This window comes from Lissotriton vulgaris, chromosome 3_1 (genome assembly GCF_964263255.1).
Source record: "Lissotriton vulgaris chromosome 3_1, aLisVul1.2, whole genome shotgun sequence".
Taxonomy (NCBI): domain Eukaryota; kingdom Metazoa; phylum Chordata; class Amphibia; order Caudata; family Salamandridae; genus Lissotriton; species Lissotriton vulgaris.
The window spans coordinates 1,495,878,282-1,495,904,280 of NC_141689.1; positions in this window are offsets into that span (position 1 = coordinate 1,495,878,282).

The following is a 25,999-nucleotide window of genomic DNA, read 5'->3' on the forward strand; positions in this document are numbered from 1 at the left end:
CAGTGAATTGTAAATCATCCACTGGCTGACGGCCTCCATACAAGATCTAAATCTGGAGGCCGTCAGCTCAGTTGACTGGGAGAGAGACACGAGGATCTGGGTGTCATCCGCGTAGGAAACTACCTCCATCCCAAAAGATCTAATAAGTCTGGCAAGGGGGGTCACATAGATGTTAAAAAGGGTGGGACTAAGCGCCGACCCTTGAGGGACCCCACATTGCACAGACAGGGATGGAGATAGGAATTTTCCCAGCATTACCCTCTGCTCCCTATGATCGAGAAAAGAGGAGAGCAAACCCAGGGCTGCCCCCCGGACCCCAATCTCACCCAGTTGCGATGTTAAGATACGGGGAGATAGGGTATCGAAGGCAGCCGTGAGGTCCAGAAGGATCAGGAGGGATGTCCGACCCTCATCCACACTCATACGGATGGAGTCGAGGACCAGGGTTGTGGGTCTAGTGCCTTGATCCACTCTTCTCCTCCATCTGCGCCTCCTCTTTGGCCATAGCAGTTTACACCACATTCCGCTGCTTGTTCCCTCCTTGTGCTGTTCACACCAATCCTAGACCCCCTCCACTTGCCAGCAAACCAGGAGTGGTCCCCTAACAGGATTTGGAGGTGGTCAGAAAGAGGAGTGCATATCACACCACAGCTTCTCACAATATCTTCTTGACACCCATGAAGGAGAATGTCATTTTCTGAACTGCTATAGTGTAGTTGGACTAGATAGCAAATGTGGTGTTCGCCACCCTCAGGCTGCTCACTGTGTGAGCCTTCTGCAGAAACAGTTCCCGGTCGTGGTAATACAGCATTCATACCACCACTGGATGAGGTGGAATTCTCAGGGGAGGAAGGCAGGCCGGCACCCTGTGTGCCCTCTATAATGCAAAGAACTGTGAGAAGCCCCGTAGCGCCACATCGGTTGTCAGACATCTCTCCAGATACGTCAGCATAATTCATCCTTCGGGCAGCCCAAATGTATGAATATTGTTGCAGTGGCTGCACCATTCCTCCATGTCAGCCCTGTGGTTTATGTTCTCCACACGGTTTGTCAGGTTCTGCACCTGATCCGGTAACAGCGTCACCACAGGGCGCACTTCTCCCCTAGCCTCAGTATTTTGCCTGACTTTTTCGGCTAATTTCTGGTGGTCTCCCCGGAAGACAGTGTAGTCAAGGGACACCTGGTCAATTTTGGCCTCTAGTAACTCCTGGGTAATGTTTACTGCACAAAGTATCTAGTACAACTGGTCCAGGACCCTTGGGACTTGTTCAGAGGCAGCCATGTCCCTCTTGCGCTCATTCTCTCTCTAGGAGGACTTCACTTCTGACATCGAGGGGCTCCCAGCAGGAGCATCCTTTATCAACCTGGTTAAACCCATAGCAGTCCTGGGTGTCAAACACTATCCCCGGTGAGCATCTCCACAATAGGCATCCAGTCAACTCTAGTGGGGGCCACTACCCTGCCCTGTGTCCCTCTTCATGTCCCCGGGGTCTTTCCTGCCACGAGTTCCTGCTGGCCCAGAGAAGAATAGGCCACCTGCTACTGTACTCAGGTCGTGCTGTACCCTGGGCGCCAGCGCCACTAGAGTCAGAGGTGCTTGCATCCATTCCTGGGCTCATCATCTGACATCTACCTCACCATTGTGTATAGCCTTCATCCGGTCCAGTCACCAGCTGCAGCCAGTCCCCGATGGGGCTTGCTCTCACATCTGTCATGCTGTGGATAAGTGGGTTAGGCCTACATTGGCTCCCCAGGCGACATGTCCGCACGCACCTGTGCTACCAAAGATCAATCTTTGGGATCCTCGAGGTTGCTGCCTCCTTTGTCTGACCACAGCAGGCCTACACCCCAATCTAGCCATTCCACGGCCTTTCCACCGGCCCCCACTTGCCCATGACACATCCAGTATATTGTTCCCCTCATACAGGGCTCTGCATGGCTCATAGCTCTTGCAGCTGGCTGCTGCCCCGCTCCTCTGCCAGCACTGGGGTGCAGCTTCAAGGTCTGGGCCTCTACGGCTGCATCTCTGGACCCCCTCCTGGATGCTGTAACTCTGGTCTGCCCAAGCAGTTAACACTCTCAGTCCAATTACCATAAATGTATCATGAGTGACACTCGGGTAGTCAGAATCACTCCCAAGAAAGTCCCAAAAACTGATATTCAAAACAAACAATCTTGGTGGACTAAATTGGTGGAACCAATTTGCTACAGGCAAACTTTTGAAACTGTGAATCAATTGGACTTCTTTTTCTTAATATATCATGTTATTTGGTGAATGCAAGATGGCGCCTGCTAAAGTGCAAAAAGAGATGCAATGAGTATATTGTTCACAAATGCCACTACAGCGATGCCAAGTAATACTCCTCTTGGTCATATGAAGGATGTGCCAGTATTAAAAGGGATGCTCCTACGTGCCCCATTCCATGTAAAAAGGATGGACCAGAGAAGTATGTACTAATATTTTTCACAATTGTTATATTAATACGTTTTCACACTCCTGCTGTATGTATATACATGCATGCACGACGTGACTACACCAGAGAGCCATAAGGCAATATGGCCTACCCCTAGCCAGTAAAGCTAATGTCCTTCATTGTATAGGACTTCTTATAGGATGTAGTAACGGACATTGACAATTCATCATCATAGTGGCAGCAGAAGCAAACCATGCTACCTTGCTTTACCATTGGACATTGTTTAAGCAACATTATTTTCATGAAACATACCCAAAACCTGAACAGTCAAATTGTAATCGTTGGCCATTGTTAGCCACACCTTTCATAGATATGCTTCAACATTCTCTCATTTCTCTAGACATGTCTTTTTTAGCCAAGTAAACATGTTTTTTTCTCATTTTCTCCTTTCTCAACTTTGTAATTAAGTATTTGTAAATAATAACAAGCAAATGATATAGTCCAGTATTTCACTTCCTTTTAACAATAAACATTTACGAGATTGAAAAAAAACCTTGCAACTGCCACAAAATATCTATTATAAAAAAGCATAAATAGCTGCAACACGTGGCAGTTTGTACATTGTATCAGAACACTGACATGTCAAAACAGGAACACATTACAAATCATTAATATTTTTTTTTACATTAAATCTTTATTTTAGGGAACTTCTCTACAAAATGCTGTTTTTTAAGGTGCCGCCAACAATGGGAATTGATTGGAATTAGATTATTTAAGGGTTTGTTTAGTTTTTATTAAATATTTAGTGGTAAAACAATGGACAAAGATGTGGGCTAGTGGATTTATCAGATTATGTTGCTGCAGCATTTGCTCTTAATTATGACTTTACCACATATGCCACATTATTTGTGACATCATTTGCATATTCTGTAGGTTTTCAAAAAATGTTTCAAATACAAACAGATATAAATAATACTACCAGAGAATGTGTAACAAAATGCTGTATAATAAGCATTGTTTTGTTTTCTCAAATCAGTTACAATGTACGGTGGTAATGACTAGTAATTCAATCACTGCACTGTAGTGATAAACAGTAGTGTTTATTAGTTCATATATACATGTATTGCTGCATAAAATCAGTTTCTAGGTCTGTCAATCTCGGTTTCATTTGTCGATACCACTAACAAGCGAGCCAAGCCTGAAAATATCTTAAAGCACCATGTTGCTGTTATAATTTAAATGCATGATACAGATTTATTTGGGCTGAGGAGCACTATAATTTCTATAATTTCAGTCTTAGCAAGTAGGCCCAGGCGAAATTTAAATTGCACTGGTGTAATTTGCATCATTTCATATTGCATATGTTACACACATATCTTTAATTTATACTCCTATGCCACATCATGTTATTACACCTCCCTTTGTTGCAAAAATTATAGTGCAGGAGCGCAGGTACAATGTGAATAACCCACATCAGTGTTTCAATAAACTATCAAATAAAAAATATCATGATATAGAAAGATTGTGCCAAGAATATTGGGATGTCAAATACATCCTGATTGTCAACAGGAATATCGAAGGTAAGTATATATCGTTTAAAGTGTTGTTTTTAATAACCTTGAAAAAATTATCATCAGAGAAAATATCATTGTACATATTATCTTTTGTATGGGTTATTCTCTAAGTATTATTTCGTGGTGTGTTTTATTTTAGTGGTTTGTTTATTTTTGTATTAGTATGATTTGTAGATTATTTTACTTATTCGTCTAAAATTCCCCAAATATATATATATATATTACATTTTATTAATGTGTATATTTGATGTTTATGTAATTATATTTTGTTATACGAGTGGGATGTTTGATTTTTAGGGAATAAGGGTGGGAAGAATATTAAACTGTAAATAATAGTGAACGTTTATGCAAATGTTTTGTAAATATGCAACATATTTCAGCTTTTTATTTACATAAAAATATCCATTTTATATGTTTAAAAAATATATATTATAAAAATAAATTTACATTTGACTGTAAGCAATTGAGTTTGTAAAAAAAACAATTTCACAGATAATTTATAGATCTTTTAAATATTTAAAATCACTTTTTTGTAATCTTAAATGTTTACATTTTGTATTATTTAATGTAATTGTTTAATTAAATTTGTTATTTTTATTCCTTTACATAAATTAAATTGACCAAATAATTTTTAAAATTACAAATTAAACACAATATATATGTTTTGGTTGTATTTTCGAAATGTGGATTAGTTTATCTTTAGTAAAAGTAATTTGTGTACAAAATTTAAAATTATTATATTTCCAATTTTGATATTATATTCTATTTATAAATATGTGTTCTTGTTATTCAATGTTGTGACAATGTAATAAATATGTATGAAAGTAAATGTATGTATACAATTTGAAAATAAAAAATATTGTTACTAATAATAAACTATGATGTCTTTTTAAATGTTAGAAAACGGGTAAAAGTGAACATAATTTATAACATTATTTGTGTGATTTTGAATGATGATAAGCTATTGTTATTTTAATTTATTCATGCTCCACTTCAAATATAATTGTAAGTAATATTTTCATTTTCTTTTTTTGAGTATTAATTGTTTGATTTTGATGTTGTTATAATATTCAATTATGTATATTTAATGTCATGTTAATAAATAAACATTGTTATTTCTAATGTGAGATATATAGCCCATTTTGTTTTGGCAACAGTGTGGTTAATCGTAATATTTTTATTTATTTTAAACATACATATCCTGTAGTGGACTTGCTCCTTTGCTGCCCAGCTCTCTCTTGCAGCTGCTGCTGTCCCCTTCACCTGCTGCTGACACAGAGGTCAGGAGTTCAAGGCCCTCCTCCACCAGCAGGCTCCTTCCTGCACCTCATCCCTGGTGGTCTAGTGGCAGAGCGTCACTGCTCTGCTGCTATGGCTGCCCTTCTGTCTCTCTACCTGCTGTTCTGTCCCTCTTTCTGCCTTTTCAGTCTCTCTTCTTTTTGTTTTTCTGCCTGTGGCTTTCCTCTCTTCCATTTCCCGAGGTTTTCTCCCCTTTGTCACCTCTGCGATCCCCTGTGGCCCTGCCCCCTCCAGTTTCCCTACCTGCTCCCATGTTTTTCAACCTCCCAGCTGCCGAGCCGCCCCACAGCACTACTTAATGGTGGCCGCTGTGCATTGAAGGTGCACTCAACTATCCTGTAGTGGACTTGCTCCTTCGCAGCGCAGCTTCGTTTTGTAGCTGCTGCTGTACCTGTCATCTGCTGCTGACCTGGAGGTCAGGAGTTTGAGGCCCTCCTCCACCTGCAGGCTTGTGCATGTGCCTTATCCCTGGCGGTGTAGTGGCACAGCATCACTGTTCTACTGCTGGAGCTGCACTTCTGCCTCTCTACCTACTTTTTCTGGCCCTCTTTCTGCTTTTTTAGGTCGACCTCTGCCAATGCGCTTGCGCATTGCAGATGTCGATCTATTGTAGCTGAAACAAAGTCTTGGACTCTACTGCTGCACTCAATCCGAAAATTATAGCAAGCTGCAACCTCCCACCAGCAGGCCCAAAAATTTCTGGAGTCTCTATCGCACATATGTGACGGGCAAGAGAGTTGATAACGCTCCTAAATCTCCACATGGAGAGGGATAAAACTTCGTCTAGAGGGGTCGGGACTGACCTAGCACTTACTTGAATACTATAGTAATGAGTCTATTACGTTGTCCGATATCAACCATAAGACACAAGAATGAGGTGAAACGCCACCTGCCCTCTGTAAGGGTTGTTGGCTAAATGGCTGTGTATTTTACTGACAATACTGATGTTATAATGCTAAATGACTGATGGATGTCCGCGATAGTCGGATCGGGGGGAGGGGGATATATGTTGGGGACTAGATGTACTTTCATCTGAAATGAAACAATAAAAAAGATTAATTAAAAAAATAAAGTCTTTGAATCAAGTGTGGATTCTGATTAAATGCAGTTCATGTGCCGGTGCACGCGCTTCAAACCCGCCACAGCAATTCAGAGAGAGCTTCACACTTCAAAGGTTCCCTTCCACCCTTCCGACTTCAGGCATTCAAGCGTGAATTTTCCCCATCGCTGTACTTTGTCCATCTGCCGCTCTCAATGATTAGTCTCTTCACCTTCTCTTTCAACAACTCCTTTCTCTTATGTTTCTTTCTCCTACTGCATTCTCCATTACATATGTTTGTCCATCTCTCTACAGTCTCTCTGAGTCTTCTCCTGGTGCGAATGTCTCTTTCATTCTCCCATATCTCTCTCCAAGTTCTACTTTTTATTCTAATTAATCATTTCTAAACAGCGCCTGTCTTCTAGAGTGCCTTTTTCTACCACCTCTCTGCAATATTTGCCCCACTCTTTCTGCTCATTCTCCCAGCAGTAGCCATTTTCTGTCTCCTCGTCTTTCCAGTCACTCTCTCTCTCTTTGCAAGCCCCCAATTATTTATTTTCTCCTCCTCCTTTCAGTGTTACTTTCACAGACTCCCTTTCCCAAAGGTACACTTCCCGTCCCTTGCAGAGATTTTTTTTCTCCCATCTCTCTCTAGTGTATTTTTCAGTGTTTTTCACCCACCTCCCACACCCCCGCCATCTCCCACCCCATTCTACGATCTCCATTTCATCCTGCCTCTATCTAATTCTCTATCCCCTCTGCTCTCTTCTCTCTACTTTGTCTTTGTACTAGAGCCCGGAAATCACAGTGCTGCTGCCTGTGAAAGCTGCATTCGTCACAAAATGCTTTTTCTTGCACCGGTACCTGAGCAGATATGCTGGAGAGATATTATGAGGGAAATGTTCAGGGTCAGGTTTAAACATAAAAAAACACATTCAATACGTACTCCAGACGTGTGCTCTGATAGTACAGTGTGGCAAACATAGCAGAAACTGTCGACAAGCACGCGTTTCTTAAAAGTGAGCAGTAAACTAAGTAAGACAATTATTGTTCGTGGTCCTGCAACTCTTAGGTGTGTGATATGTTCCTCTGTTCGCTAGTATGTGATAGAGTTGATTAAAAAAAAGGGGCAGTAATTTCACAGGAGATACGTGATACTTACTATGACCACAGGTTAGATTGGGAGAAAAAGCAGACCTGCTTGCCAATCAGTTGTGAAAGATTTCCAAATCACCATGAAGAGCTCACAGATTGATTAACCTGTATAATGTTACAATTTTGTCACTCAGGTAAAATTTCATAACATCTTTAAATATAGTTTTTTTTGCTTCACTATTTGAAGGAAATACCTTATTACAAGCAGTGCTGTTAGGTAGATGCTCTTCTTAGTGAAAGTGCTGTTAGTTTCTTGAGGGTGTCAGGTGCTAGTGTGAAAAACTGTTGCACCCTGTAAAGTCAGATTTTTGGTTTACTAATTGAACTGGCCTCCCACCCTGGTACAGGTGTTCTAAAACGTATGCACAGGCATAGTTAGAGGCAAGGCAGACAGGGTTCATATAACCTGCTTTCTTGGTAGAGGCTTCTACAGCCCATCTTGTTTATTTAAGATTTTTTCCCTCGTAGTTTTATATAGCGCACTTTGACCCAAAGGTTTCTGGTATCAGAGCGCTGTACATGAGCACCAGTTTCCTTACAGATGGACACATTCATTTTTGTCACGCAAGAAGAGATTAAGTGATTTGCCCAGAATCACAGGGTGTTGAGCGTCATTGCCAAGACTCGAACCTGTTCCCCAGATTTGAGATCGACCGCCCCAGCTGGTAGGCTACATCCTCTCCCATTTGAGGGCTTCACATGGATATTACCATTTTAAATGTAAAATGGCGGTAGTTGCCCTCTAACTCCACCCTCCAAGTCAACACTCAAAAACCACCATCCAACTCCATCCTACAACTACAAATCCACCCTCCAACACCACCCTCCAACTCCACCCTCCAACTCCAACTCTACCCTCCAACTCCAACTCCACTCTTCAACTCCACCCTCCAACTCCAACTCCACCTCCACCCTCCAACTCCAACTCCACCCTCCAACTCCAACTCCAACTCCACCCTCCAACACCAACTCCACCCTCCAACTCCAACTCCAACTCCACCCTCCAACTCCATGCTCCAACTCCACCCCCCAACTCCACCCTCCAACTCCAACTCCACCCTCCAACTCCACCCTCCAACTCCACCCTCCACCTCCACCCTCCAACTCCACCCTCCGACTCCACCCTCCAACTCCACCCTCCACCCTAAAACTCCACCATCCAACTCCACCCTCCAACTCCACCCTCCAACTTCAACTCCACCCTCCACCCTCCAACTCCACCCTCCAACTCCCCCCTCCAACTCCAAATCCACCCTCCAACTCCAACTCCACCCTCCAACTCCACCCTCCAACTCCAACTCCACCTCCACCCTCACTCTATCTATCTATCGCCCTCACTCTATCTATCACCCTCACTCTATCTATCGCCCTCACTCTATCTATCTATCGCCCTCACTCTATCTATCTATCGCCCTCACTCTATCTATCGCCCTCACTCCATCTATCTATCGCACAACAACAGCATCACTCAGGGGCACCACAACATCACTATGCGCAACCACAGCATCACTGAACGCCACAGCATCACTTGTCGCCACCACAACATCACTCACAGTATCAATCTGTGGAAACATTCAACAACAACAGGTTCAAATATGTTCTCTCAATCTTTCAAGCTTTTTCAGTTCTTATATTTTAGTCACAATAAAATACACTGAACATAATCTTCACAAAAGTTATTTACAACAGTTTAAGCTATTGCCATTACAAATTACAATAACTTTTATTTAAGTATGAATTATTTAAAAAAAAAAACATTGTTATTTGTAAAATCAATATTTCTAAGTCACGTAAATACAAAACATGTTGCATTAAAAATGCTATAGGTGTCACATTGTCAAAAAATAAAAGTATTACCATTGTAAATGACAAAGCTATTCATTTCAGAATTTTCAAAAATAACACATAAATAACAAATTTGTCATGTACAGGAAAAATGACTCAAACTTTCCTAATGCGAGACCTATTGCATTGCAAATGCTTGTCTGTCTCTCTTTCTGCCTTTCTCTCTTCTATTTTTTTCTGCCTCTGCCTTTGGCTTTCCTCTTTTCAATTCCATGCTGTTTTCCCCCCTTCATTGCCCCTACGATCCCCCACTGCCCGGCCCCCTGGAGTGTCACTTCTTTCTCCCATGTTTTACCACCTGCCAGTTGTCGAGGCCCCCAAGACTACTTACAAACTAGTGGACAGTGAAGGTCCTGTTCACTACCCTGTAGTGGACTTGCTCCTTTGCAGTGGAGCTCCGTCTTGTAGCTGCTGCTGTCTCAGTCATCTGCTGCTGACCCAGAGGTCAGGGGTTCAAGGCCCTGCTCCATCCACACCCACTTGCACCTCAATCCCTGACGTCACTGCTCTGCTGCTAGAGCTGCCCTTCGGTCTCTCTACCTGCTTTTTCTGTCCCTTTTTCTGCCTGTTTAATCTCTCTTTCTGCTTTTCTCTCTTCTTCTTTTTTGCATCTACCTTTCCTCTTTTCCACTTCCTGCCATTTTTTACCTTTTTTCGCCCCTGCCACTGCAATCCCCGGCAGTACGCACCCTCCAGTGTCTCTTCCTGTGTTTTCCCCACTCCCAGCTGTCCACCGCCCTCGCAGCACTACTTAATGATGGCTGCTGTGTGGTCACGCTGTCTTTGCACCAAAGGGGCACAAAAGGCAGGTCCGTCTGTATTTGTGCGCCTGGACCACGCACAGCACCAGGGACCTTGGCTCTCAGACCTTCCACCGCTACGACACCAGCACCATCCTCGCCCTCAACTTGGGATGCTATGCCGCTTGCTATCTAGAGTCACCGAAGAAAACCCAGGGCCCCTTCAACTGCCAGAACTCGAACCACGCCATCACCATTGACAACACACCAGCTCCTCCTGCCACCCAGCCGACTAACAGCACACCCAACTGGCTCAACGGCATCCTCCTCAAGGGGTGATCCCTCCACAAAAACACCACAGAAATCTGGGACATCGTCAATGCCACCTCCCCCAACATCGCATTCCTTGCCCAAATCTGGACTAACCCCTGCTCCAGACTGGTAATCACCATCACAATCCGAGATGGCTGCAAAATCACTGGCAAGGACTACCCTGACCACCCAGGAGTTGGCATCGGCATCACCAACAAGAACACCCTCCAACTAATCACGTATTCTAACAACCTTACAATGGCCATGGAACACCTCCACTTCCACTTCTAGTTCCAGTCCAAAACCAACCCCAACCCTACCCTCCTCGGCACACTCGCCTACAGGGCCCCTGGATCCCAACCGCCATTCACTGGCGCCATCATAGACCTCATTGCACACCCGGCTCTCATGTCCACTGACTGCACCCTACTCGGATACCTCAACGTCCACATGGACAACCCCAGCAACTAGAACACTGAACCTGAACTGTAGAACGTTGCCAACATTTTACTCAAGCAGCTAGTCATTGCACTGACCCGCACAGCCGGATACATGCTCGACTCCGTCTTCTACACCAGCAGGAACATCTCCTACAGCCACACCCCCCACGGCACACCACCACCCTCACAGCCCCCCTTGCAACTGGATCCAGGCCACCAAAGAACTTCTCTTTGACTCTCTTAGCACAACCTCTCCACCAATGCCAACAAATGCCAACACTGTAGCACACAACCTCCAAAGATGGATCTCCAACTGCACAGACCCTCTGCCTCCCCTCAAGGAAAGACCAGGCAAGCAGTTATTAGTAAGATGACATCACCCTTGGACTTTAGTAGGTAGTCAAAGACCTTCCTTTGTTTCACTGGATGATTGAGGCCTTTGAAGTTCAAGGAAACAATATTGAGATTGTCAACTGATGACTTGGTCTGGGTCATCTAAACGGATTTGTTCGCTATCAGAATTGGCGGCCAGTTGCTTCCTATGAGCATGTTTGGGTATGGAGAGGGGAAGGTAATTCCTAAGAAATGTGCCCATTGTGTAGAGTCCATTCTGGCTGTGTAAAGACTGAGGTGGAGCCTATACACCGTATGTGACACCCAAGGTTTTTAATAAGTGGAAGGAGGTGTCAGCAAAGAATAAGGAGAAGCAGTAAAATAAAAGGGAACAGTAAGGAAACAAAAAGGAAACAACCATTAAAATTAGAACCCATAGTCCCACAACACTCCCCCCAACCCACCCTCTCCCATCCCACCCCGCTCCCCCTTCCCCTTCTGAAAAATCGAACGAAGGAGCTGCAACGGCAGTACCGTCTAGAGGCAGCACAGAGGTAACAAATTGCTTAGAAAAACTTCTGGGGAAATCCAAATAAGAACAATGTCCCAACTTTGAAGCAGTGTTAAAAGACACAGATGTTGGCTCTAAGCGGTAAACTGACATTCATCTAAAAATGTATAAGGCAGTTTCAAACATTATCACGAGTGGGACCCAAGTGAAGGAATACGATCCCGAGGCTAACGCCTAAACGGCAAACTAAGCAGAATTAGGACTATGATTTAACATAACATAAACCATTTCAGGACTCAGAGCAAATGGCATATATCAGGAAGCAGGGACATTTTGAACCATTTGAACAAGGAAATCAAGAAGGGGCTTGTGGTTGCCCCCCGCAAAGGTAAGTAACATCGTAAGCTAGTATTAGCAATAATCAGGGCTGGAACATTATCAATAAACAGGACACTCAGCCGGACCGGCGATATTGGAGAACTAGGTCGCCGCTTTCTCTTGCTAGACGAGCCCCTGGACCGGACCAGATGGCAGCAAGAACGAGTATTAACAATCTCATAGATAGCACAGTACCAGAACGTAGTTCATCAACAGGTCAAGCGACAGATGAGTCTTGGATTTCCATTTTCCTCTTATTAGAGGAACTGCTGGACTGGTCCATGCTTTGTGATGGAGAGTCTTCTAGGTGTCGAGAGAGCTCTTGAGGAGACGAGTAGATGCAAGGTCTGCCATTTTCGATGATTTTGAATTTTGAGGGGCCGGCAAATGAGAATTGGATACCTTTTGCCTTCAGTTTGTCTTTCAGCAGAAGGAACCCATTCCTTGTTTCCACTGTTTCCTTGGAGTAGTCTTGGGTGAATATTATGTGTTGACCTTCCCATTTAACCTGATGATTCTTCCTGGTGAATTTCAGAATGGCTTCAACATGCTGATATCTTAGAGGCTTGCAGATCAGGGGATGGGGTCCTTTACTCCCCTGGGCATTGAACGTCAGAATTCTGTGAGCTCTGTCAAGTTCTAGGACATGTTGCAAAGTGATCCCCGTAATCATTGGTATCCATGCTTCGAGGAAAGCAACACATGAGCCTGCATCCTTCTCAGAATTCTCTGGCACACCAAAGATACGGATGTTCCCCCTCCTGTTGCTATCTTCCAATTCGGCGTTTTGCTTTATAAGAACACTTGTAGTTGTATGGAGATGCTTTATGATCTTTGAGGATTGGGAGTATCTGTCTTTCACATCACTTATACGTTGTTCGGCTTCCTTGAGGCTCTTATTCATCGTGCTCATATCCGCCCTGATCGCCCTGAGTTCTAGCTGCATAGTGTCTGTATTACTTTTAGTCGATTTAGCAAAATCATGGACTTCTGCAAGTTTTTACAAGATCATGTTCATAGTGCTCAAAATGTCGGATCTGGCTTTGATTGGAGATTCTGAAGGCGAGGGTTCCGGATGCACCTTCTTATTGTTGGTTCTGCTTTCTCTCTCAGCCATATTGAGGCAAAGTACAGACACGTGCAGGAGAGTTTAGTCCTACTTACCCTTGCATAGTTGCATGGAATGATCAGAAGTAGGGTGAAGTAGTTAGAGTGGAGCAGTTCCAGAAGATCCAGTAGACCTAGTAGATCGTGAAGTGAATGGCACCCTGTCCTGATGGTAGATCCAGTGGTTCTAGTAGAATCGGTAGGTCCCGTATATCTAGAGTTCTAGTAGTGTAGTGTGTCGCAAGCTGCAGTAACAGTGGACCGCAGTGGTTGAACTGGAGCTGCTTAGGTTAGTTTGGTATACTCCACTGAGGGACCCGCAGGATCACAGATTGTACTTGTGAATGGCACAATTTGCCACACTCTGCAGTGATTTGTAGGCTGGTGGATTAGGTCTAGAATGTCACCTTTCTAGGAGCCATTAGAAAGCTGGCCATGTGGATCAGGAGCGTAGGTATACCCCCTCTGTGGTTGTCGGTGGTCGTAGCTCCAGTTGTTGAGAGTTGTGATCGAGAGAAGAGCAATGGTCAGGTTTAAGGAGCTCTGATTGTCAGGCTGCTACGGGGGTGGAATCGTTGGGGTTATACATCATGCCGAGCAAGTCACGTCTTGCCAAACTTCGCCATATTAGCCCCTCTGGGTGTAAAAGTAAACACAGCTTGCATCTGGTTTTTTAAAGCCTTTGTCAGCATTTATTCCGGGGTCGAGAGTGGAAGCACCTTTTTGCTGGCAGATAAGGGGAGGCAGTGCTGGAGGCGCTCGATCGGCTGGGGGGACTCGCAGAGCATTTAGCGTTAGCTTCTTGCCGCCATTTTGAGCTTGGAGAAAGCGAAAAAGAGCGTCGCTGCTCCCGGACGGATAAGCTGGCTGTAGCGCCTAGGAAACTCCACTACTATGATGTACCCCAGGATGCAGGTTGTGGTGAGAGCTGCTGGCTGAACATTAGAAATTGCGCTGCATAAAATTGCACTATTGCCAAAAGGCGTCCGCCATGTTAGGGTCAGGCAGTATGACTCTCATGTGCTTTTCTGAGGGCACCCACCTGCTTTGATTCGGGGATGGAGGAAGGAAGCACTGTTCCCCGAAGTCACGTTTTCGCAGCAGCGGTACCTGGGTAAGCGCCGGAGTGGGTCAGCCTGGGTTAGCCCTGTTCAGCATTCCGCCGCCATTTTAAGAGTTCATCCTCCGAGGTTTTGGGCCGCTGGGTGACTCCTCGAAACCAGCTACTTTGAGCACTTAAGCCGGCATCTGAGATAACATCCTGAGCTTTCAGTCGAGGTGAGGCAGAGCCCGGTTTTCTTACTGCTGGTGTCGAGTATAACCTCCTGAAAATCACCTTAGTCGTTCCTCTGGGCGCCGAGCAACGCGATCAGGCAGCCATTGCCGCTGCCGTCCAAGCCACGCTCCCATTAAAATGTATTTCTTTTAGTGATATCAATGTAACAATCTTTTGAGATTAAAGGTACAATATTTTTCTTTCCGATATTTTTGTTATCAATATTAGTGAAAATAGATATCTTAACCAGCAGTGTTTTTGTTATCGATATTTGTGGTTTTATTAGCTAAGTATAGAAAGGAAATATTTTTGTGAATCATATTTATTTTCTGATATTTTTAGGAATCGATATTGTGTTTGTCGATATAATGTCATTGATACCCAGAATCTGAGTTGAATCAGTTTACACTGAAGTTTTTGTAGCACAAAAACCGTCCTTGCATGAAAAATGTACGCAAGGATACGTTTTGACCTAAAATATTGTGCTAAATGACAAATTTGCCGTTTATATGTACAATTTTCCTTACATTTTCCTCATTAAGCGAAAACAATTTTTGCAAATATCGCAAGTTGATTGTTATCTATGCTGCTGCATTACAATTAAATGAATGTAGAAATTGCTTGTTTTTAATCATTTGTTTTTTATTTTTTGTTTTTGACAGTACAATAATCCTTCAGGGGCTAAACGTATACAACTCGCAGAAGGGCGATATATGGGCACCAACAATAACACATCGGGAAATCTACTCTATTTCTATCAACTTCAGCTCTGTTAAAAAAGAAAACTGCCACATTTATACTTACACAGTTCACAGAGGAGCAAGGCTAGAGAAAGCATAGATTAAAAAATCCCAATATTGAGGTTGTGTCTTGTAAAACGTTGTTAACAAATCACTGAATTGTTTTTTGTCACGTGATCACTTCAAATAACAACTTCGTGTTCCAAGTGCTACATTATATTTTAATGATAGAAGAATATTTTAGTTATAAATGTAGCATTACCCTCTCAACGCAATATTTTAGCTACATTATTTTGTAGTGTTTAGTATTCCCTTTCCGTATTATTGTGGTGTTTCCACTTATTGTGAGCACGGCCAGAGGTCTAGTAATTGCAGTTGCTGACTCCTTGACTTCTTCTAGTGTAAGATTAAAACACTCACAAAAGGTCCTTGCAAACTATTATTGTAGAAGTCAGGAGGTATGAGACGAGTTTTGAAAACTGCCTACGCCCTAGGTCAATTACTTGCTAGCCTGAAACACAAACTCCAACTGAGAGATGCTATCAGACTAGGTTGCTGCACAGCACTTTCATCTCAAATTAGCTACTGCCTTCCTTTAGTGGCAATTACAGAAACATGTTCTCAGGGTGCTGTGAACAGCTTTGTAAATGCATTAGCAATGCCATTTGTTAAGATGTTGTTAGGTGAAGTTTGTTTGCCATTATTAAACTTTCATTTAATTATAATGTAACAAACAAATCTGTACAAGAGTTAGGCTTTGAAGAATGATGTATGTGTGAGTGCATTTTTGTATATATGTCATTTGAGATGCCTTAAATAATGTCATGTTGAGGTCATGTGCCAGGGCATGGTGGGGATCAATTTTAAGGCTTTGTTGAAATAGTTTCGTAGTCATACTGTTGTGGTCTGTCCTCTTTGCCTGTCGGAATCTGTCTTTGCACACTAAATAGAATGCCTTTTTAGGGAATGTGGCCATTTAACGACAGACTGCAAGAGTGAGAAGCTACAGTATGTTGAGCATGCTTCTGAAGATAACCAGAAACTAATTTTACAAGTGAGACCCCTTGGCAGGTGTTGGTGTGTTAAGTGGATGTGATAGTGAATGGTGGATGCTTGTCTGTGCTGGAGTGTGAAATTGAAGTGGGAAATACAACTCTAGCAGTGTTGGCTCACTCTGGTTCTCCTTTTACTCACATAGGCAATAAGAATTAGAAGAGAAAACGAGTAAAGGCCTGATTCACTGAGGTAAGTGTACACTTTTGTATATTGTTGTTCACAAAGCAATTTTACGAGTAGTATTTGTACGACTGTAGAGTCTCTGCATATAAAAAGATAGAACAATTTTATCTTTTTATGTGCAGAGACTCCGTAGTCGAAAAGATATTACTCGTAAAATACCTTTGTGAATAGCAAACAATCATAAACTTAAACAAAAGTGTACGTTTACATTTGTGAATAAGGCCCTGAGTTACTTCAACCACATATCATCATGGTCATTATGGCGGTGTCAACATTTATTTAACTGGTTATTTTGCAAATGAAAATATTTTTCAAGGGAAGAGAGGCTATTTTTAAGGTCTGTGTAGCCGGGCAGGGGAATAACCTTCTGGACTGTAGATACAGGAGAAATAATTTATGTTTTGTCCATGCTTGGGGTACAAATGTATTGAGCATGAGAGATCTTTCTGATGTGTATCACCAGGTACTCCAAGAATATTTTAGGGCATCCGCATCATTTCATTTGTCACACCAATAGGCAGATTTGTTGGGATTCTATTTGGATTCGCCTCTGCAGCAACATGCATGCAAAGAACGATGAAGAAGGTCTTGGCTGGAAGTGACAATGTGATGATTTTGCAGGTCCATAGCCTACTGGACGGCAATGATTGAGAGTTATGATCTGACCCTATGGCCTTTTCTCACCAGATTGAAGGATAGTCGCATCATTATAAGATCGAGAGATGGGCAAATTCAGGCGAGGGAATGTGTCACATTTAGGCCATACTCTTAACACAAAGGTAGTAGCCCTTAGTTGTATTTAGGAGATTCTATTGTGAATGGCAAATGGATGGGGTTGTTGCAGTTAGAGAACATGGAGGAGAAGGTGATCACTTTTGCCTCTCGCTCATTTAAAGGGAGAGAGGAAAAGGTTTTCAGAAATTTAGTGGGAAGCCCACATATGTTCATGACCAGTGCACCATTTTAGGTGGCTGATTATGAGTTTGGCAGTCCATTCCGCCGATCTCACAGTGGTCGGTGGCGGTGTGGCCACTGCCGCACCGGTGGTCTGACTGCCGTATTACAACTTTGGCAGTCTGACCACCATTGGACAACTGCCAGGGAACTGTGCTCCCTAATGGTGGCTGGGGGATCTGGGGCAGCAATATGCTTGGTGGTGCCACTGCTGCACCGCCAAGCTGATTCTGAGTTTCCACACCACAAGCCTTTTCATGGCAGTGAGCGTGCCATGAAGAGGCTGGTGGTGGGGAAACAATGGGGGCCCTACAGGGCCCCTGTTGCCCCTGTACACTGGGATGCATGCTGCAGAGCACAACATACCCCCCATGTGCATGTTGCCCAGTTTCTGCACGACGTGGGATCACCAGAGAATACCCACCAGACCAGGAGAAAACTCCTAATCTGGCAGGCGGGCGGCCAACGGTCGACATTGGCGGTGCAAGAGTGGAGTGGTGGCATGCTGCCCCGCTCCTGCACCACCAAAGGCATAATCAACCCATGAGTTCTTTCTATGGGATCTACCATTTGCGTCGAGGATGGATTACAGTGCGCCACAATATGTTTTTACTTGCAAAGGAGCTGAGAGTGACTCCTGGATCAGGAGGTGGATGTAGAGCTTGGTATAATTCAACTTCCATGTGAAGTACCTCCTACAGCTTTCATGGTTTGTGTAGAACGTCTATTGATATATCTGTGATGCTGGATGCAGACCCTTTTGCAAATGGGATCATGAGGCAACTCAGAAGTAAGTGCCAACTAGTTCTAAAGTATGCAGTAGAAACCTGACCAAATTGTGATGTGCTGTACAATCTGGTAGTGTGCTGGTAATCATTTGGAATCCAAAGTGGCAAGGTCAGCTCCTTTGTCACCTGATGAAATATCCAGATTTGAATTTGACGGTCATGTTTAAGTTGACAGAGAGAGAGAGGAGTGTTGGGGAGACAGTTTTTGTGAGGAAACCAGCCCATGTGTCATGAAAAGGCCAGGATATTTGCCTCAGAGAATAATGCCAAGTACAAAAAAAGATTTGTTATCCTGCAATAAGGAGAGATTTAGAGAATGTCTAGGAAGGGCAAATATGAAACCACCATTTTGGAGTTTGAGAGAGCAAGAAGGCCTAAGACAGCCCGGGAAGTTGTGTGACTGAGAATAGTCTCTGAACCTCCACATCTCACATTGCAAAATAAGCATCTGAATTATCATGTTAAAAGAAGACCTGCTCACTTCAAAGATTTTGTGGACCAAAACAAAACAGTAGTGAGGGCATAGACAGTCGCACTACCAATTCTTTGTGTGGGATTGTAAGTTCCCTACTGAATCAATATTTAGTTTAGAGCAATAATTACTATTTCAAAATGGGTGGTGCCACTAAAGGTAACGATGACATCCCACTACTACAGATGTCAGAAAGTGTCAAAAATCCCTAAGGGTTAGAACACCAAAAATTTGTCATAAGTGATGATACCTCGGCACTCAAATCATATGTCATTCATGGGGGCAAGTGCTACCATGTAAGTAATTGTCTACAACATGACCTTTGTCATAGAATCATGTATTAACCATCATTGTGATACATTGTTTTTTTGAAAAAAGAATCACCAAGAGAACAGCCAAAACTACTGAGTAATTTGCACAATTTAATATTGAGAAAGAGGATCTTTTGATCTTTAAATTTCCTTCCTATTCAAGCAAACATAGTCCATTCCATCAGGTTTTTGATACAGTCTACACAGTTTTTACAGGGCGTGTTCTTCCATACATGTATCCAGAATTGAAAATGCAACAGGCAGCCAACACGTGTTTCGTTACTTAACAGTAACTTTTTTAAGGCTTTCTTAGTATGCGTGGAATCCAGTAGGATTTATTCCAAATCCGCGTGAGTGAGGTGCTGTGGAATTAAGGACAGAATGCTGCCATCTGGATAAGCAAAAACAACAGGTGATGGACCGAATGTGGATCAATGTCACACACTCAACCCAGTCCAAAGATCTGGGCCCAAATCCATCGTTTTTTTGCACTCCACACCACCCCGGGTTAGACAATGGCGATATGCAAATCAGCTCTGACCCTGTGCCTCATGGGAACAGTCCAGTCCGAACTACAAAAGCCATGTCCTTCCCAGAACGGAATCAAGCATCCGAGGACCGGACCGGTTTCGAGGTAACACCTCTCATCAGCCCGGCTAGCTTGACTCCAGTGGTGTGGAGTGCCTGGGACCCACGTCTGGGCATCCCCAGCGCACTTAGGGCGGAATTTGCAAAAACAACAGGTGATGGACCGAATGTGGATCAATGTCACACACTCAACCCAGTCCAAAGATCTGGGCCCAAATCCATCGTTTTTTTGCACTCCACACCACCCCGGGTTAGACAATGGCGATATGCAAATCAGCTCTGACCCTGTGCCTCATGGGAACAGTCCAGTCCGAACTACAAAAGCCATGTCCTTCCCAGAACGGAATCAAGCATCCGAGGACCGGACCGGTTTCGAGGTAACACCTCTCATCAGCCCGGCTAGCTTGACTCCAGTGGTGTGGAGTGCCTGGGACCCACGTCTGGGCATCCCCAGCGCACTTAGGGCGGAATTTGCAAAAACAACAGGTGATGGACCGAATGTGGATCAATGTCACACACTCAACCCAGTCCAAAGATCTGGGCCCAAATCCATCGTTTTTTTGCACTCCACACCACCCCGGGTTAGACAATGGCGAAATGCAAATCAGCTCTGACCCTGTGCCTCATGGGAACAGTCCAGTCCGAACTACAAAAGCCATGTCCTTCCCAGAACGGAATCAAGCATCCGAGGACCGGACCGGTTTCGAGGTAACACCTCTCATCAGCCCGGCTAGCTTGACTCCAGTGGTGTGGAGTGCCTGGGACCCACGTCTGGGCATCCCCAGCGCACTTAGGGCGGAATTTGCAAAAACAACAGGTGATGGACCGAATGTGGATCAATGTCACACACTCAACCCAGTCCAAAGATCTGGGCCCAAATCCATCGTTTTTTTGCACTCCACACCACCCCGGGTTAGACAATGGCGATATGCAAATCAGCTCTGACCCTGTGCCTCATGGGAACAGTCCAGTCCGAACTACAAAAGCCATGTCCTTCCCAGAACGGAATCAAGCATCCGAGGACCGGACCGGTTTCGAGGTAACACCTCTCATCAGCCCGGCTAGCTTGACTCCAGTGGTGTGGAGTGCCTGGGACCCACGTCTGGGCATCCCCAGCGCACTTAGGGCGGAATTTGCAAAAGCAACAGGTGATGGACCGAATGTGGATCAATGTCACACACTCAACCCAGTCCAAAGATCTGGGCCCAAATCCATCGTTTTTTTGCACTCCACACCACCCGGGTTAGACAATGGCGATATGCAAATCAGCTCTGACCCTGTGCCTCATGGGAACAGTCCAGTCCGAACTACAAAAGCCATGTCCTTCCCAGAACGGAATCAAGCATCCGAGGACCGGACCGGTTTCGAGGTAACACCTCTCATCAGCCCGGCTAGCTTGACTCCAGTGGTGTGGAGTGCCTGGGACCCACGTCTGGGCATCCCCAGCGCACTTAGGGCGGAATTTGCAAAAACAACAGGTGATGGACCGAATGTGGATCAATGTCACACACTCAACCTAGTCCAAAGATCTGGGCCCAAATCCATCGTTTTTTTGCACTCCACACCACCCCGGGTTAGACAATGGCGATATGCAAATCAGCTCTGACCCTGTGCCTCATGGGAACAGTCCAGTCCGAACTACAAAAGCCATGTCCTTCCCAGAACGGAATCAAGCATCCGAGGACCGGACCGGTTTCGAGGTAACACCTCTCATCAGCCCGGCTAGCTTGACTCCAGTGGTGTGGAGTGCCTGGGACCCACGTCTGGGCATCCCCAGAGCACTTAGGGCGGAATTTGCAAAAACAACAGGTGATGGACCGAATGTGGATCAATGTCACACACTCAACCCAGTCCAAAGATCTGGGCCCAAATCCATTGTTTTTTTGCACTCCACACCACCCCGGGTTAGACAATGGCGATATGCAAATCAGCTCTGACCCTGTGCCTCATGGGAACAGTCCAGTCCGAACTACAAAAGCCATGTCCTTCCCAGAACGGAATCAAGCATCCGAGGACCGGACCGGTTTCGAGGTAACACCTCTCATCAGCCCGGCTAGCTTGACTCCAGTGGTGTGGCAATTGCCGCCATAAGTGCGCTGGGGATGCCCAGACGTGGGTCCCAGGCACTCCACACCACTGGAGTCAAGCTAAATTGCCGCCATAAGTGCGCTGGGGATGCCCAGACGTGGGTCCCAGGCACTCCACACCACTGGAGTCAAGCTAGCCGGGCTGATGAGAGGTGTTACCTCGAAACCGGTCCGGTCCTCGGATGCTTGATTCCGTTCTGGGAAGGACATGGCTTTTGTAGTTCGGACTGAACTGTTCCCATGGGGCACAGGGTCAGAGCTGATTTGCATATCGCCATTGTCTAACCCAGGGTGGTGTGGAGTGCAAAAAAACGATGGATTTGGGCCCAGATCTTTGGACTGGGATGAATGTGTGACATTGATCCACATTCGGTCCATCACCTGTTTTGTTTGCAATTGCCGCCATAAGTGCGCTGGGGATGCCCAGACGTGGGTCCCAGGCACTCCACACCACTGGAGTCAAGCTAGCCGGGCTGATGAGAGGTGTTACCTCGAAACCGGTCCGGTCCTCGGATGCTTGATTCCGTTCTGGGAAGGACATGGCTTTTGTAGTTCGGACTGGACTGTTCCCATGGGGCACAGGGTCAGAGCTGATTTGCATATCGCCATTGTCTAACCCAGGGTGGTGTGGAGTGCAAAAAAACGATGGATTTGGGCCCAGATCTTTGGACTGGGATGAATGTGTGACATTGATCCACATTCGGTCCATCACCTGTTTTGTTTGCAATTGCCATCTGGATAAGAGCATATCACAGCTCTTCTCATCTTCTCATCTCCTTTGGACAACATAACATGGGGCACATTGCAGCCTCCTTTTCTTGAACACGCTACTTTGAGCGGACCGGATTGGATTCCAACAAATTCCTTAGAAGGAAACCTAGACAGGTGCAGGTACCCTGATCTATTTACTCAAAGAGTCGCAAATGATGACTCTGCTGATTTTCCGATCATTCTGTTCCGTCACATATTCAGACTATACCGCCTACTATCAACTCTTGATTTGGAATAAAAGTCAAAAACTTGATGGAATGGACTATGTCCCCATTAATGACACATGATTTGAGTGCCGAGGCTTCAAAGATTTTGTATTGCTTTAAATTGATTATCTGTTTGCACACCTATTAGGTCTGTCTAGGCATGTCTAGAGCTAGTGCCATAAAGGGTTAGTCTTTATCTGTAGAAACAATGACCAGTAAAGGAATAGATTTCACATCCATTGTGAGCACTGTAGGAGAGTAGGGTCTGCAATCCTATGATCACCCAGATTTTTTTGCTTTTGTTTCACTGGTTTACGACTTTCTCTGGCTGTGGGCCTGCCAATCAGACCCACAGCCTGGCTGTTCTCTTTCTAAATTACGATATGTACCCTAGGTGCATTTACCAATTGGTACTGGGCCACCTTATCAGACCCCGTAACGCAGGGCATAGGTGTACCCAGGGCCGCCAGGGGCTGCAGCATGTATTATGCCACCCCTGGCTGGCCTCCTAAATTTGACACAACTGGCTGCATGACAGCTGGGGCGAAGTCGTGTAATCACACTTTGCTATAGATGTAGTAGCCCTATATCTAACCATACAATGGACACCCGAGTTCCTATCAGTCACTCCTATGGCAGGCCTTGACAATCCTGAAGGCAGAGTGCATGGGCTCGTGTGAACTGTGTTCTGGCCCGAGCCGAGCCCGGTTGCAGCCTGCGGAACCAAGACCCAATGGCTGTTCCATGATAACGCGTACCATATCGGTAACTCCGGTGTCGCGTTATCAAGGCATGTCGAGTAAGGTGTCATACGAATCGGGATGCTGCCCCCTCACCAATTCTGGCGACGAGGTTAGCATTCCGCCCTTCTAGAGGGACACGACATGTACGTAACTGTGAACCCCGGTTAAAGTTAACTAAAGCCTCAGCTCCACAAAATGGAGGCTGCCACCACAGACACGAGTCTGACCTCCTGCTGCTGGGAGTCCTTCCAGTGAGGGGAGCTTGGACAAAGGGTTTCCTGTCGAGGGCGGTGTTCGCACCGTCCCAGACAGGGTTTGTGTATTCTGGGTAGGTAGGGCTTTTGCGAGAAGGTGACTGCGGAGTGGCACCCCGGTGCTCACTACGCATCTGCCGGTCAGAACCAGTTCCAGGGGCGCCAGCCCTGGCCTGGGGAAAGTCCGGCAGGGGAGAGGGGTGTAACTACCCCCCTTCCTGGTCCCACCCTTAGGGCCGGACCTAGTCATGTACCCACCCCTTTCTTTAGAATAAAGGCCGGAGCGGGGACCCTTCCAAATCAGATCATCTTTGAATCAAGAACTACTTTCTACGAAAGGACACTCAAGACTCTTCTCAAGATTTCTCCCTTGTGACTAAGGAGTAGTCACCCTGCATCAGCGGGCACCATCTAAGAACTCTGCGGTTTGCTGCAAGTCCTTCCTCAAGGATCCGACGGCCCAGCTCGACGAGAACCGGCTTCCCTGGCACCTCTGACCTCTATCCACGTCATCAGCTCAGCTGTGATCTGTGGGTGCGACGAGACCTCGAGGGACCGGCCATCATCAGAACCTGCACGCTCTTAAACCAGCACGACCATCGAAGCGATTCCCTAGTGAGTGCTCTGGGGTCCGAGAAGCCCCGACCCTGAGCCGCTCTAGCACCGAAGTGCAGTCTCCCAGCATCTCCACGATCTGCGTGGGGCCCTTCTGCTCGCTGCTCAGCACGTTGTCTGGTCACTCGCCGCTGGCTTGTGCCCTTCTGTGACGACATCCGACAATCAACACTGCTGGTCTGGTTGCTCCAGACTGGCCCTTGCTTCCATCCTTGCGAGAAGCACCCCGGACCCTCCTGGTCCACTCAAGACGCCATCTTAGGCCCACCACGTGGCCCTGAGATCTGCCAAGGCTTGTTGCCCCATCCTGGGCCCAGCGACGCCGACAGCATCATCCTTCGTGGGACAGCTCGCACCTCCACCGTGGTCGCCGACAACGCCTCCTGGTCCGTGAGACTGCAGAGCCTAGCGTCGCCCACTCACCTGGTCGAGGTGACGGCCAACCAGTGCCATCCTGGTACCCTCTGACTACTGGCTAGTAGTACGAACTTGGTCCCCTCTGCTTTCAGGTATCAACAATCTCTGATCCAGGCTTGGATCTCTACGAACTATTCATCACTGGTCGCCGGCCAGCAACTCCCTTTCTTCCGGCTCCTGGCTCGTCAGCGAAGACCCCGACGCCTGTAAGACTTGTGCAGCCGCAGCCCTCGTGGCTAGGTAACTCGGCATTTCGGTGCCTGCATAGCCTCTTTACTCTAGGGTCCCGAGTCCCTCGCTTCCGACTTGCCTTATCGGGTCCGCCCGAGACCTTAAACTTTCCGTGTCCTCGGACACTTGTTTTAATTGTGCACTTGAAGTATTTTCCTAAGAGATTTGGTTTGTGCTTAGTACCCTGTCCTCATAAAGAGTACAGGGCTGTTGTGATTCTTAATAAATACACTGTTTATTTTCATAACACTTGTGTGGTGTCCTTTCACTGGGTGTTCAAGGGGTACATGTGTGGTAAACAGCTGGCTTAACACGCCCTCTCGAGTCTTTAGCCTTAGACTGCTCGTATCCACGCTACTAGGATAGCTGGTCTATAGGTTGACTTACAACCAAACACCATAAGGGTCGTTGGAACGATACATAGCGAACGTTGCATATCGGGCCAACTTCTCACATTGGTGAGCAGCGGTTGGGATTTGAGCTTGCTGTTGTTTTACCACACGTATCCTAAGAATATCTTGTTGAAAGATCGCATAAGTACTGTTAGTACATATAACTAAAGCTTAGAATACTCTGAGTTCTACTGAACCAGCTGTTGCAGCTCCTCAAGGCCTAGCACACCTTGGCTGCAACTCTTAGCAAGGGAACAGTAGGTAAACACATAGTGTAGGTAGGTGCATCACTTACACCACACTAGAAGCAGTATGTCGGACAAAGGAGGAAACTCTGAGTCTCCCCTTGTGTCAGTTGACCCTCCACAGGTCATCTCTTCAAGATATACTGCGCTTAACTTCCATGAGTTACGACAAGTATGTACCTCTAGGAAGATTAAGCAAGGGGCTAACCCCACCACCTCCTTTCTGATTGGTCTCCTCGAGACTTATGATGCCAGAAAGGCTGAGAAGCTTCTTAGCCATTCTAATCCAGAAGGAGACATGCCTCCCCTCGAGGGAACCAGAGGTGACCCTGACCTAATCCTCCTCTCAACCGAGAATGAGAATGTGGAGGAGGATGAGGATGAGGATCCCTCTGGGGATGAGGCAGATAAGGGACAGGTAGAAGTCGTCAGACTAAGCAGGTCCAACTTAAGCAAACATGATAGCGGTACTGGGGGACCCCTGGGGCCACTATCAGGTCAGCTTAACATTGGGAATGGACGA